At 46.1% G+C, this 12,591-nt stretch overlaps 1 protein-coding gene across 1 annotated transcript in view; it reads right to left on the bottom strand.

Moving 5' to 3' along the window:
- Positions 1–12,372, bottom strand: part of GALNT3 (polypeptide N-acetylgalactosaminyltransferase 3) — an 81,588-nt gene extending 69,216 nt beyond the window's left edge. The window contains exon 1 of the mRNA XM_040357829.1: positions 12,163–12,372. The gene's annotated coding sequence lies outside the window, so the exon portion shown is untranslated. The remainder of the gene's footprint in view (positions 1–12,162) is intronic.
- Between the last annotated feature and the right edge of the window lie 219 nt (positions 12,373–12,591).

Raw genomic sequence — 12,591 nt, 5'->3', positions numbered from 1 at the left:
AAGGACGCCAATTTTGTTTGGGAGCCACGTCGCACGACCGCCCAATTGTCTGTTAAAGCGACGCAGTGCCGAATCGCTAAACCTGGCTTGGGCATTTAGCTGCAAAATGGGGCTTAAGTGGTTAAAGAAAAACTGAGCTAGAAAAAAAACAAGTTGGCATCTTCTGAACACAAAAAAGTTTTCTGGCTGCTGTGCCGATCACAAAACTTCAACATTCCTTCACTAACTTTATATTATGCCCCAGGTCAGGAAAACATTCAAAGACACATTTGGAATTTTACAATCTTTTCAGTCCTCACCTTTAAAATAAAAGCGAGTTTTGATCACTTATGCAGGCTGGGCCCATGCGAGTGCAGCTCCGAATATGAGCGGTACGTGGACAAAAAGAAAGTCCGTTATGAGAAGTTACTAAACACATCCTGTTCTGTTTAAAAAGGAAATAATGCAATGACTGCACTCTGTTCACAGCAAATATTATAAGAACGAAACTTAGCGATTGTGCAATATAGGCAAAACATACATCTGTGTCCATATGAATGAACTCCAATGATTACAGAATCATTGGGAATCATACAGAAAAAAGTGTGAAAAGTGTGGCATACGTTTGTATTCAGCCCCCCTGAGTCAATACTTTGCACATCTAGGAAATTATATTTTTGCTCATTCTTCATTTTGTAAAGGCAAGAAGCAGGGCCGATCCTAGGCAGGGTGCATTGCACCCAGGCGCCTGCAGAGGTGGGGGCGCCGAACATCTAACAGAAGCCCTCTCTGTGTCCATCACAGAGGCCCCCCTCCAGGTCCCAATAAAGGGTACTGCTTCTCTTCCTGTATTTTGTTTATTGTTATGAGATCATGGGAGGATCCCAGGGTAATGAAGACTTTGTGGGGGAGAATCTCTATGGTAGAGTCATTGCCATAGAACATTTGTAAAGGGGAGCAGTTAGTAAAATGACGACGCCCATGTGGGGGGCACCAGAAATATTTCTGCACCCAGGCGCCTGTGACCCTAGGATCGGCCTTGGCAAGCAGTGTGAATTTGACTGGGTATTGACCTCTTGTAGTCCCTGTACAGCGGTGCCGGAGCAGAAGCAGTACAAAAAGGCAATCAGTTCATGTGTTTACATTAACCACTTCAGCCCCAGACCATTTTGTTGCTAAATGACCAGGCAACTTTTTTGCGATTCGACACTGCGTCACTTTAACTGACAATTGCGCGGTCGTGCGACGTGACTCCCAAACAAAAATTGACGTCCTTTTTTTCCCCCACAAATAGAGATTTCTTTAGGTGGCATTTGATCACCTCTGCGGTTTTTATTTTTTTGCATTATAAACAAAAATAGAGTGACAATTTTGAAAAAAAAAAAAAAAAAAATACTTTTTACTATAATAAATATCCTCCAAATGTTTTTTATATATATATATATATATTATATATATATATATATATATATATATATATATTTATATTTATATATATATTACACACACACACACACATATATACTGTATTTATTGGTGTATAACACTCACTTTTTTACCCGTAAAATAGTGGGTAAACTGTGCCTGCGTGTTATACGCGAGGGGCTGTGGAAAGTTTTTTTCCTGAAACTTGCCTCTTAAAGTTAGGGTGTGTGTTATACGCCGATAAATACGATATATATATATATATATATATATATATATATATATATATATATATATATATATATATATATATATATATATATATATATATATATATATATATATATATATATATATATAAAAATATATAAATTCCTCAGTTTAGGCCGATACGTATTCTTCTACATATTTTAAAAAAAATAAGAATAATAAATATTAATAATAATATTGCAATAAGCGTTTGATTGGTTCGCGCAAAAGTTATAGCATCTACAAAACAGGGGATAATTTTATGGCATTTTTTTATTAATATTTTTTTTATTTATTTATTTTTACTAGTAATAGCGGCAATCTGCGATTTTTATTGGTACTGCGACCGTATGGCAGACACATTGGACACTTTTGACACATTTTTGGGACCATTGGCATTTTTATAGCATTCGGTGCTATAAAAATGCATTGATTACTGTAAAAATATCACTGGCAGGGAATGGGGTTAACACTAGGGGACGAAGAAGGGGTGAATTATGTTCCCTATAGTGTTTTCTAACTGAAGGGGGGGGGGTGGGACTGACTAGGGCAAGAATATGCAATTAGCGGACCTCCAGCTGTTGCAGAACTACAAGTCCCATGAGGCATAGCAAGACTCTGACAGCCACAAGCCTGACACCCAGAGGCATGATGAGATGGAGGTCCGCTAATTGCATATCCCTGGCCTAGGGGAAATGACAGATCGCTGTTCATACACACACAGCTCCCGGTTCTTGCTCTGTCACGAGCGATCACGGGTGCCCTAGCGGTGATCGTGCCCGCACCAGGGGCGAGCCCCTAGTGGTCGCAAAGCAAAATCACGTTATATTACGTGATTTTGCACAGCCGAGCCGTCCTGCTGCCATAAAACTGCGGTGGGCGGTCGCCAATCGGTTAAAGAGAATCTGTCACCAAAAAATCATCACGGAGGGGACTTTCAGTTTCCTACGTGATGGAAAAAAAAAAAAAAAAAAGAAGGAAGACTTTTTAAAATAGTAAAAAATTAATACTGCACCCAAGCACATACAATCCCCCCTACCCCCACAAACGCATGTACGAACATAAATGCACGCCTACGTATGAAAACTTAGATTGCAATAAACATGTTCCATATCACTGTGCACGCAGAAGAGACCGCAATATTTCTAGCACCAGACCTCCTTCATAACACTAAACTGATATAGGTGGCTTTTAACGCATTCATGGGCGCACACAAAAATGTAATCTTTTAGATTTTTACCAACAAATTGGGCAATTTATTGCGCTTGCGTGCACCAAAATTAACTTTAGTGTATTTTTAACTGAAATTTGGCATTTCTTAAACCTTTGTGCCAATATTGTGCAACATAAAAAATGGAACGGCCACTATTGTATTTACTAGGGTGCTGTGCCTGCTTCCAGAAAATATATAAAGGTTTTGTGGAGGTTTATGTAATCTTCAGTCCTAAAAGGATTTAAGCATGTGTGCAAAATATTCAAAAATGGCTTTGGCAAGGATGTGCAATTTTTTTTGGAAGTTTAAGTTGAAGTTCTGTTTTCAGGTTAAAGCCTCATTCCCTGTATTTATCCAGTTGCCATAATCTACCTCTGGGGAGTATGTCTATAGGAAGTCATTGTAGCTTTCTATGTACACTGCCACCAGTAACGCCCATACGGGACACAAAACCCCTGTAATCCAGATAGTGCGTCTGATAGCCAAACTGCTGTTGATGGCGTTGTGTGGCCAAAGTGCAGAGGTTGCTATTGAAACCCATACAGGCTCAGAGGCACATAGCAGGGAAGGGAAGAGTAGTAGGACCATGAGCAGGACCAGACTAATACATCTTCAAGCCAAGTATTGTGTGGTCCCCTCTCCTTCCACAGTTGATGGACTAGCCATTGTAGAACACTAAAAGTGAACAAAGCAGGCCCGGACAAGGATAAATAAAAATAGGCGGGGGCGAGCGGGGGTTAATGATGGGATGTGGGGTTCCAGCACCTTGTACCTCTGGACCCCTTTACATTACACAGCCCCCTACAGTTTGTTAAACAGACACCCCCCTAACAGTTCTGGACCCCCGGCATGTTACACAGACCCCCTGCCTACATTACAGAAACCCCCCCCCCCCCTCACAATACAGAATCCCCCCTACATTTCAGACCCCCCTACAATACAGACCCCCCCCCCCCCTTCAGACACATAATGTACCTCAGATCAGCGCGGGACTGCATGTCTGGTCCCCCCCCCCCCCCGTGTAGACATAAAGGAGGAGGGGGAGGCGGCTTCACTCTGCTCGGCTGTGTGAGACAGCCAAGACTGAACAGATCATCAGAGCTGTGGCGACTGTGCCAGAGAGAAGGGGATCGTTGCAGATTCTGGCCCCCTGATGTGCCGACGGGTGTCACTGTCACTCGAGTGCAGCTCCGACTCGCAGCTGAGAGTGCACTGGAGGCGTGACATGCGGCCGTCGCAGGCCGCTGCGGCCCACTGGGCATATGCGCAGTATGCCCTATGGCCAGTTCGGGCCTGGAACAAAGACACACCTAGGCTGCGGGTGGAGAGACATCAAGACACCTTACAGCAGACAAGAAAAATACGATTATCGTTGTTAGCAGTTGAGTAGTAGAAGTATGGAGACAGTACTAATCCTCCAACAAAATAATCACAAATTGTCCAAGGACACTATCAATAGGGACCATCTTGCTTGTTTCGGCAAGCAAGGTGTTAATCAGGAACCTTTCATTATACATGGAATGTGTTATGGACTGTTAAACTTGATGTGTTGGTGGCTATACCGCCCCAGGCAGTCCTGCCATGCTGTGCCATGGCCTTGGTTGGTTATGCAGATATCCAACTCTTATTACGAGATCTGCATTTGTAGGACAAGATAAAGCTGCAAAAGGAAGATGAAGTGATGAGGTTAGAGCAAAGTTCTCAAAAAGGAAAATATGAGAATTTTTAGGTAGATTCAAAAAGAGTTAGGCCGGCTTATCAGTAGTTAAGCCGACCCAACTCAGAATCTACGCCGACTTATGTTTAAGTGTATTCTCAAACAGAGATACTCTTAAACATATCTAAGATACGACGGCTTGCGCCGTCCTATCTTAGGTTGCAATATTGAGGCTGGCCGCTAGGTGGCGCTTCCATTGCGGTCGGCGTAAAATATGTAAATTAGTAGATACGCCGATTCACGAACGTACGCCCGGCCGACGCAGTACATTTACGCCGTTTACGTAAGAGATAGGCCGCCTAAAGTTAGAGCTGGGCCCTAGGTGGCGTTGCCAATGTTCAAGTATTCGAAATTTTTACGTCGTTTGCGCAAGTCGTCCGTGAATAGGGATTTACGTCGTTTACGTCCACGTCGAAATCAATAGGCCCGTGCGGCGTACTTCGCCGCAATGCACACTGGGAAATGTAGGCGCCCGGCGCATGCGCAGTTAAGAAAATACGTAAAAACCGTAAGGTCAAAGCATATTAACCTAAAACACGCCCCCTTACATACATTTAAATTATGCGCCCTAACGCCCGCCCGCTTAAGGCTACCCCGCCGTAACTTAGCAGGCAAGTACATTGTGAATCATGTACTTGCCTCGCTAACTTACGGCGGCGTAGCTTAAATGCCTTAAGCTACGCCGCCGCAAAGTTGCAGCAATGTATGTGAATCTACCTATTTGCATTTAAACTGAATATGGTGAGAACTGGCTGGCTCTAGTTTTCATCTTGGTTTGCATTTCCTGCACCTGACTATCTATGCTGTTATGTAAATCCCTATAGGCCAGGCATCCTCGTCTTTTCTGTGCCCCTGAACCTGTAAAAATGATCTTGGCATTTAAACCCTGCTGTGGTACTTTGGGGTACAGGTTTTTCTGTGCCAAGAATGTGAAGTACAGAGTAGGTATCCATGCCTCAAACTATTCTTCTAACACCTATTCTCACATATTTGGATAGTTCAGGGTTAAAACCGGTCTTTTTTTTTTATCGCAGTCTGTGATAATTTTATTTGCCAATACCAACCCTGCACCACTTTGTACCGGTACTAAACTTCCAGCAGTTACAGCCAATGATGTAAATGTCCTGACACTTTCATTTGTAAACCCACTGCAGGTGGGGCCATCAATAGTTGGAATTCACAGCGCCATGGACTTCAGCGCATGTTATCTATGGTAAAAAAAAATAAAAATACACACACACACACACTTGAAAAAGTATTCATACCCCTTGAAATTTTCCACATTTTGTCATGTTACAACCAAAAACATAAAATGTATTTTTTATTGGGATTGTATGTGATAGACCAACACAAAGTGAAGTGGAAGGAAAATGATAAATGGTTGTCAACATTTTACACAAATAAATAGTTGAAGTGTGGCGTGCATTTGTATAGCGCCCCCCTGAGTCAATACTTTGTACGAATTTTCGTATTTACAAACATTTTTAATTACGAATTTTCGTATTTCCGAAAATTCGAATTTTTCAATTTTTGAAATTTCGTATTTTCGTATTTTGAAATTTCGAAAAAAAATTGAAAAATTGAAAAATTCGAAATGTCAAAAAAAAAAAAAAAAAAAAAAAAAATCGAAATTTCGAAAAATTAAAAAAAAATATCGAAATGTACAAAATTTCGGAAAATTCGTTTTTTGCTTTTTCGAAAATGTTCCTTATTTTACAAAAAAAGCAAAATCAAATATTTTTTTAAAAAATTTCAGAATTTCCGAATAAAAAAAAACAAATGAAACAAAAAACGAATTTTTCAAATTTCATGAATTTACGAAAAAAAACAAAAAACGAAAATAACAAACGAAAAAAAAACCGATTTTTTTGGCAGTGCACATGTCTACTCTTTACTGTAAGGGCCCCTTCACACGGGGGGACAAACGGACCGTTCATTACAAGTCCGTTTACGGACTTGTAATGTATCCCTATGGGATTGCAGACGTAACGATCCGCGTCCGCAAAGATCCGCTTTCCCAGACGGAAGAAAACCCTATTTTTCTTCCGTCTGGCGGAATGGATGAATATGGACACACGGTCCTTATTCATCCGATTCCCCATAGGGGAGAGCGGAGGAAAGACAGGGCGGTCCCTTCACAGTGTGCGGGGAACGCCCTGTCCGCCGACAGCTCAGCGGGGATTTACGGAGGATCCACCTCTGAGCCGACGGACACACACGGAGCGGATCAATACGGATCCGCTCCGTGTGAAAGGGCCCTAAGGCTGGAAGTTCGGGACTTCCATCCTGTGGCAGAGGATTCCTGGCTATCCATGATCATTCTCAGACGGTCTATGGCAGAGACTGTTCTCATATTGATTCATTAATCATTCCGGCTGCTAGGCCATGTGAGAGGGGTCTATCCAGATGCGCAATACCCACTCAAGAGGGAGTGGTGACTGACTGATTGGAACTTTTAGGTATTTTTGTGCATTCTGTACCGCGTACCTGAACCTTCCCCTTCTCTCTATACTCTCCACAAGTTTATGCAGCAAAAATAAAACCAGTTGAATGTTTTACATCTTGTGTGGACATTGCCATTTCTAAAGACTTTCTTTCCTTGACAACGAACTTAGAGGTAACGTGCAAAACCCAAATCTAAACCAGCAATTGATGGTGATCAGAGAAATTATGCCATCCCCCCCCCAGCAAAAAAAAAAAAAAAAACACAGAATTTTCAGTTGTCAATTTATAGAGCAAAAAAAGAAAATGGAGGCAAACCTGTAACCAATCAGAGGAGTGCAGAACAATAACTGTACAATGTGGAGTGTTGTGACACTGAAGACATCCCCGGAGTACACTGCAGCCGACAGATGACAATGGAAGCTTTCATCAGTAACACAAGAACTCCACTCTGTACTCAGCAATGAGGTAAACCCATACCAGTGCGTTCTATTAATTCCAGGCACCATACACACTACATACTGATCATACAATCATCAAAAACAGTGCACATGCTCTGCTTGAAAACTTACTGCAGCCGGATCAGATAGTACTTCTGTACCATGCAACGAACCGCGTTAGCAACCTGCTTTAGGACCCTTCCATATACCCAGGGAAGAGACTATCCTCGGGTGATACAGAAATGAAACAAATCCTCCAACATAAGTTATACCTGACTATAGGCAGCCCTCTCTTCTTTATAGCCGTTCAAAGTGCTGAATTATAAAGTTTGCCTTAAAGCGGTACTAAAGTTGCTGCTGGTTTTTTTTTTTTCATACCTGAAAAGCAAAAGCCATAATGAGCTAGTATGCACCGCATACTAGCTTATTATGAAATACTTACCTTGAAACAAGGTTAGGGGAACTTACCTGGTCCACGCCGAGGGAGATGTCATTTTGCCTCGGTGTGACTTCCGGATATCGCCGCTCCAGCGCTGCGATTGGCTGGAGCGGCGATGACGTCACTCCCGCGCATGCGGGCGGGAGACTTCTGTCCGGCAAGGTCCGGCGGCTGCCGGGTCTTTAGCCGAAGATCCCAGCGGCACACTGCAAGGGGAATATCTCCTAAACCGTACAGGTTTTGGAGATGTTCTTTATACCTACAGGTAAGCCTTATTATAGGCTTACCTGCAAGTGAAAGTGGTAGTACAGAGTTTACTACCACTTTAAAGTTTTTTCTCTCTAAAAAGAGAAAGATCAGTGAGGAGAGCTCTGACCGCTGATTGGAGGGAAGGGACACCCCCCCCCCCCCTCCTCCACACAGGAACAGAGCTGAGGCTGTCAATCAACTGGAGGTCCTCCCCTGTCACCATTTTTCTCTTGGTGTCAGGAAAACTTGTCAGAAGTGATTCCTGCTGATAGCAGAGGAAAGAAGCAGCAGCCAGAAATGACACTTCCGTTGAAATTTTTTTTATCGGATATCCCGACCGTGTGTGCGCCCGATCTGAGTTTTTCCTTCGGAAATTCCGACGGACTTAGAAAGAGAACATGTTCTCTTTTTTCCCCGATGGTCTGTATGGAACTCTGACAGAGAAAAAAACAAAAACATGCATGCTCAGAATCAAGTCGATGCATGCTCGGAAGCATTGAACTTTATTTTTCTCGGCTCGTCGTAGTGTTGTACGTCACCGCGTTTTGGCACGGTTGGAATTTGGTGTAACAGTGTGTATGCAAGACAGCGTGAACGGAGTTCCGTCTGAAAAATCCGTCTGAGTTAATCCAGACGGAAATTCCTGAACGTGTGTACAAGGCAGTAGGCTGCATTCACACTTCAGCGTTTTGAATCGCGGGCAGATTTGTCGCAAATCTGCTCACAATTTGAAAGCGCTGATGTGTGAATGGCAAATCACGGGAATCGCATTTGAGATGTCATTGACTTGGATGCCACCTCAAAAAGGGGCGCAGGTCTGCCACAATGGTCACGCGATAAATCGCGCGGCAATCACAGAAACACGCATCGCAGGAGGAAGCACCTCGCCCAAAAAAAGGTCAAGAGCTACTTTTGGGTGACATGCTTCCCGCAATACGTGTTGCCGTGATTGCAGCGCGACAATCGCGGCAGACCTACACTGCGATTTGAGGCATCATTCGAATCAATGGCATCTCAAATGCGAGTCCCGCGATTTGTCATTCACACATCAGCGCATTCAAATAGAGGGCAGATTCGCTCCAAATCTGCCCGTGATTCAAAAAGCTGAAGTGTGAATGCAACCTTAGTGCTCTGGATTGAGACAAGTACCCACTATAGAGGGATAGGCTTTGTTCATATTTAATGTCAACCAGTTTAAAATTTACACTCTGCGGATCGCAACTGCTGTGCATTTTGATCGCAGTGCAGGAAACACACACAGAATGTGGGTTTCCCACGCCGTGTTCTGTTGTGAATGGGTCTTTAATGGGTCACACCGGATGCAGTTTAGTAAATTTTTATTCTGGCAAAAGCCATCAAAAATGCACAATTGGAATAAAGAACAAAGGAACATAAAAAAAAACTCTTAAAAACACACCAGAACACATGCCCCTAGGTAGCAGTGTGCCCTAGGCAGTTGCCTAGTGGTAGCACCGGCTCTGGTAATAGATTGCATCTTACCCGTCAGGTGTGGAGGCTGCATTTGTTTTCCCCTACAGATGTACATTGGAAACTACAGGTATATTTCCACACCGGAGAGACCCAGCTGACACAATGAATGGCTATACGCAGGTAAACCCTGTACAGTAATACCTTGATTTACGAGTAACGCGATATTTAAGCATTTTGAAAGACGATCAATTTTTCCGGACACACAATACAGACATATACATACATCTCATTATGTATGATATCATTATATTATTATATATAATTTAACTGTTCTAGACATATATCATTATAATATACCTCATTAGGTTATGATATCACTGTATAGTCTATTATTATATTTCATTAGACCATTATATAATGTAATGTAATTATTATTATTGACCTATACTCTTTGATTATATTATTTCCCATGATTTCCTGTGCTGAGCAGGAACGGTAGGTGCCCAGAGGGAAGTAGGGGCGCTAGGTAGGTGCCCAGGGGGGGGGGGGAGTTGGGGCGGTGGGTGCCCAGGCCTGCGCCTAGTGCAGCACTGCTGTCCCCACCCACCTCGGCACCTCCTCCGGCACTCAGCGGCAAGCAGCAGGGACTGGTGTGATCTTCACGCTCCAGATAGTGATGCCACTCCTTTCCTTCTACGCACGTGGCTCATGCAGAGGGAGTGACAGAGGCACTGCATCTGGTGGCAGGCTATGGGGGGGCAAGCGGCACTGCATCTGGTGGCAGGCTATGGGGGGGGGGGGGGCAAGAGGCACTGCATCTGGTGGCAAGTGGCACATTCACCTGACAAATAACCCACCGCCAAATTCCCCATGAACCCCGAGACTACATTTCCCCCGCCCCACCCCCTCATCTTTTTTTGGGGACAGTGAGAGAGGGGGTGTGTCCCTGAATGGCAGTTTGGAAATGTGGTCACCCTAGACGGTAGGTGCCCCAGAGAAAGTAGGGACGGTAGGTGCCCAGAGAAAGTAGGGACCGTCGGTGCCCAGAGAAAGTAGGGACCGTCGGTGCCCAGGGAAAGTAGGGACCGTCGGTGCCCAGGGAAAGTAGGGACCGTCGGTGCCCAGGGAAAGTAGGGACGGTAGGTGCCCAGGGAAAGTAGGGACGGTAGGTGCCCAGGGAAAGTAGGGACGGTAGGTGCCCAGGGAAAGAAGGGACGGTAGGTGCCCAGGGAAAGAAGGGACGGTAGGTGCCCAGGGAAAGAAGGGACGGTAGGTGCCCAGGGAAAGAAGGGACGGTAGGTGCCAAGGGAAAGAAGGGACGGTAGGTGCCAAGGGAAAGTAGGGACGGTAGGTGCCCAGGGAAAGTAGGGACGGTAGGTGCCCAGGGAAAGTAGGGACGGTCGGTGCCCAGGGAAAGTAGGGACGGTAGGTGCCCAGAGAAAGTAGGGACGGTAGGTAGTGCCCAGAGATGGTAGGTGGTGCCCAGAGAAAGTAGGGGCGGTAGGTGCCCAGGGAAAGTAGGGACGCTAGGTGCCCAGGGAAAGTAGGGACGCTAGGTGCCCAGAGAAAGTAGGGACGCTAGGTGCCCAGAGAAAGTAGGGACGCTAGGTGCCCAGAGAAAGTAGGGACGGTAGGTAGTGCCCAGAGATGGTAGGTGGTGCCCAGAGAAAGTAGGGGCGGTAGGTGCCCAGGGAAAGTAGGGACGGTTGGTGCCCAGGGAAAGTAGGGACGCTAGGTGCCCAGGGAAAGTAGGGACGCTAGGTGCCCAGGGAAAGTAGGGACGCTAGGTGCCCAGGGAAAGTAGGGACGCTAGGTGCCCAGGGAAAGTAGGGACGCTAGGTGCCCAGGGAAAGTAGGGACGCTAGGTGCCCAGGGAAAGTAGGGACGCTAGGTGCCCAGAGAAAGTAGGGACGCTAGGTGCCCAGAGAAAGTAGGGACGGTCGGTGCCCAGGGAAAGTAGGGACGGTAGGTGCCCAGAGAAAGTAGGGACGGTAGGTAGTGCCCAGAGATGGTAGGTGGTGCCCAGAGAAAGTAGGGACGGTAGGTGCCCAGGGAAAGTAGGGACGCTAGGTGCCCAGGGAAAGTAGGAACGGTAGGTGCCCAGGGAAAGTAGGAACGGTAGGTGCCCAGGGAAAGTAGGGACGGTAGGTGGTGCCCAGAGAAAGTAGGGACGGTAGGTGGTGCCCAGAGAAAGTAGGGACGGTAGGTGGTGCCCAGAGAAAGTAGGGACGGTAGGTGGTGCCCAGAGAAAGTAGGGACGGTAGGTGGTGCCCAGAGAAAGTAGGGACGGTAGGTGGTGCCCAGAGAAAGTAGGGACGGTAGGTGGTGCCCAGAGAAAGTAGGGACGGTAGGTGGTGCCCAGGGAAGTGTAATATTTCCTCCTCTCAGTGCTCAGGAACAATGGGGGGGGGGGGGTTATGTACACAGAACCGACCCGGTGGGATCGGAGGTGACATGTAATAGTAATGTATCCGATCTCCGGAGACCTCCATCCCTCCATCCCTCCCCTCCTCCCCGCTCTCCCTCGCTCTCCCTCCCCGGACAGAGCAGGAAAAGTTCGGGGAAGTTTTGTACTCACAGACAGTGATGGAGCCGCCGGACGGGAGGAGCGATGCTCAGCTCTGGGACCCCGATCAGGGAGGTAGGTGACGGAGGAGGATCCGGGTCGGAGGATGTCACCGAGGATGACAGCTCAGGAGACAAGGGCTGCCGGGTGACACTTCCGCTTTGCTGGACCCAGGTGAGATGAGGCTGCAACGTAGTCAAGGCGAGCGGAGGGCTGCACATGCGCAGCGGGGACTCACCTGCACAACGCCCTTTACCTGTCATCCAGGTGGGCAGAGAGGAGGGGTGGGGCCAGGAGGGGGTGTGTCTGACGTCACTCTTCACTGCTACTACGGTCCAGGATGGTAGATCAGTGTGCGAGGTGGAGACATGGAGCAGGTATTAGGGAGATATGGGGGAGATATTGGGGAGATATGAAGGAGATATGGAGGCGATATGAAGG

Source organism: Rana temporaria, chromosome 6 (assembly GCF_905171775.1).
Source record: "Rana temporaria chromosome 6, aRanTem1.1, whole genome shotgun sequence".
NCBI lineage: Eukaryota > Metazoa > Chordata > Amphibia > Anura > Ranidae > Rana > Rana temporaria.
The sequence above is the reverse complement of the archived record's forward strand: the minus strand, read 5'-3'. Positions and strand labels throughout refer to the sequence as shown.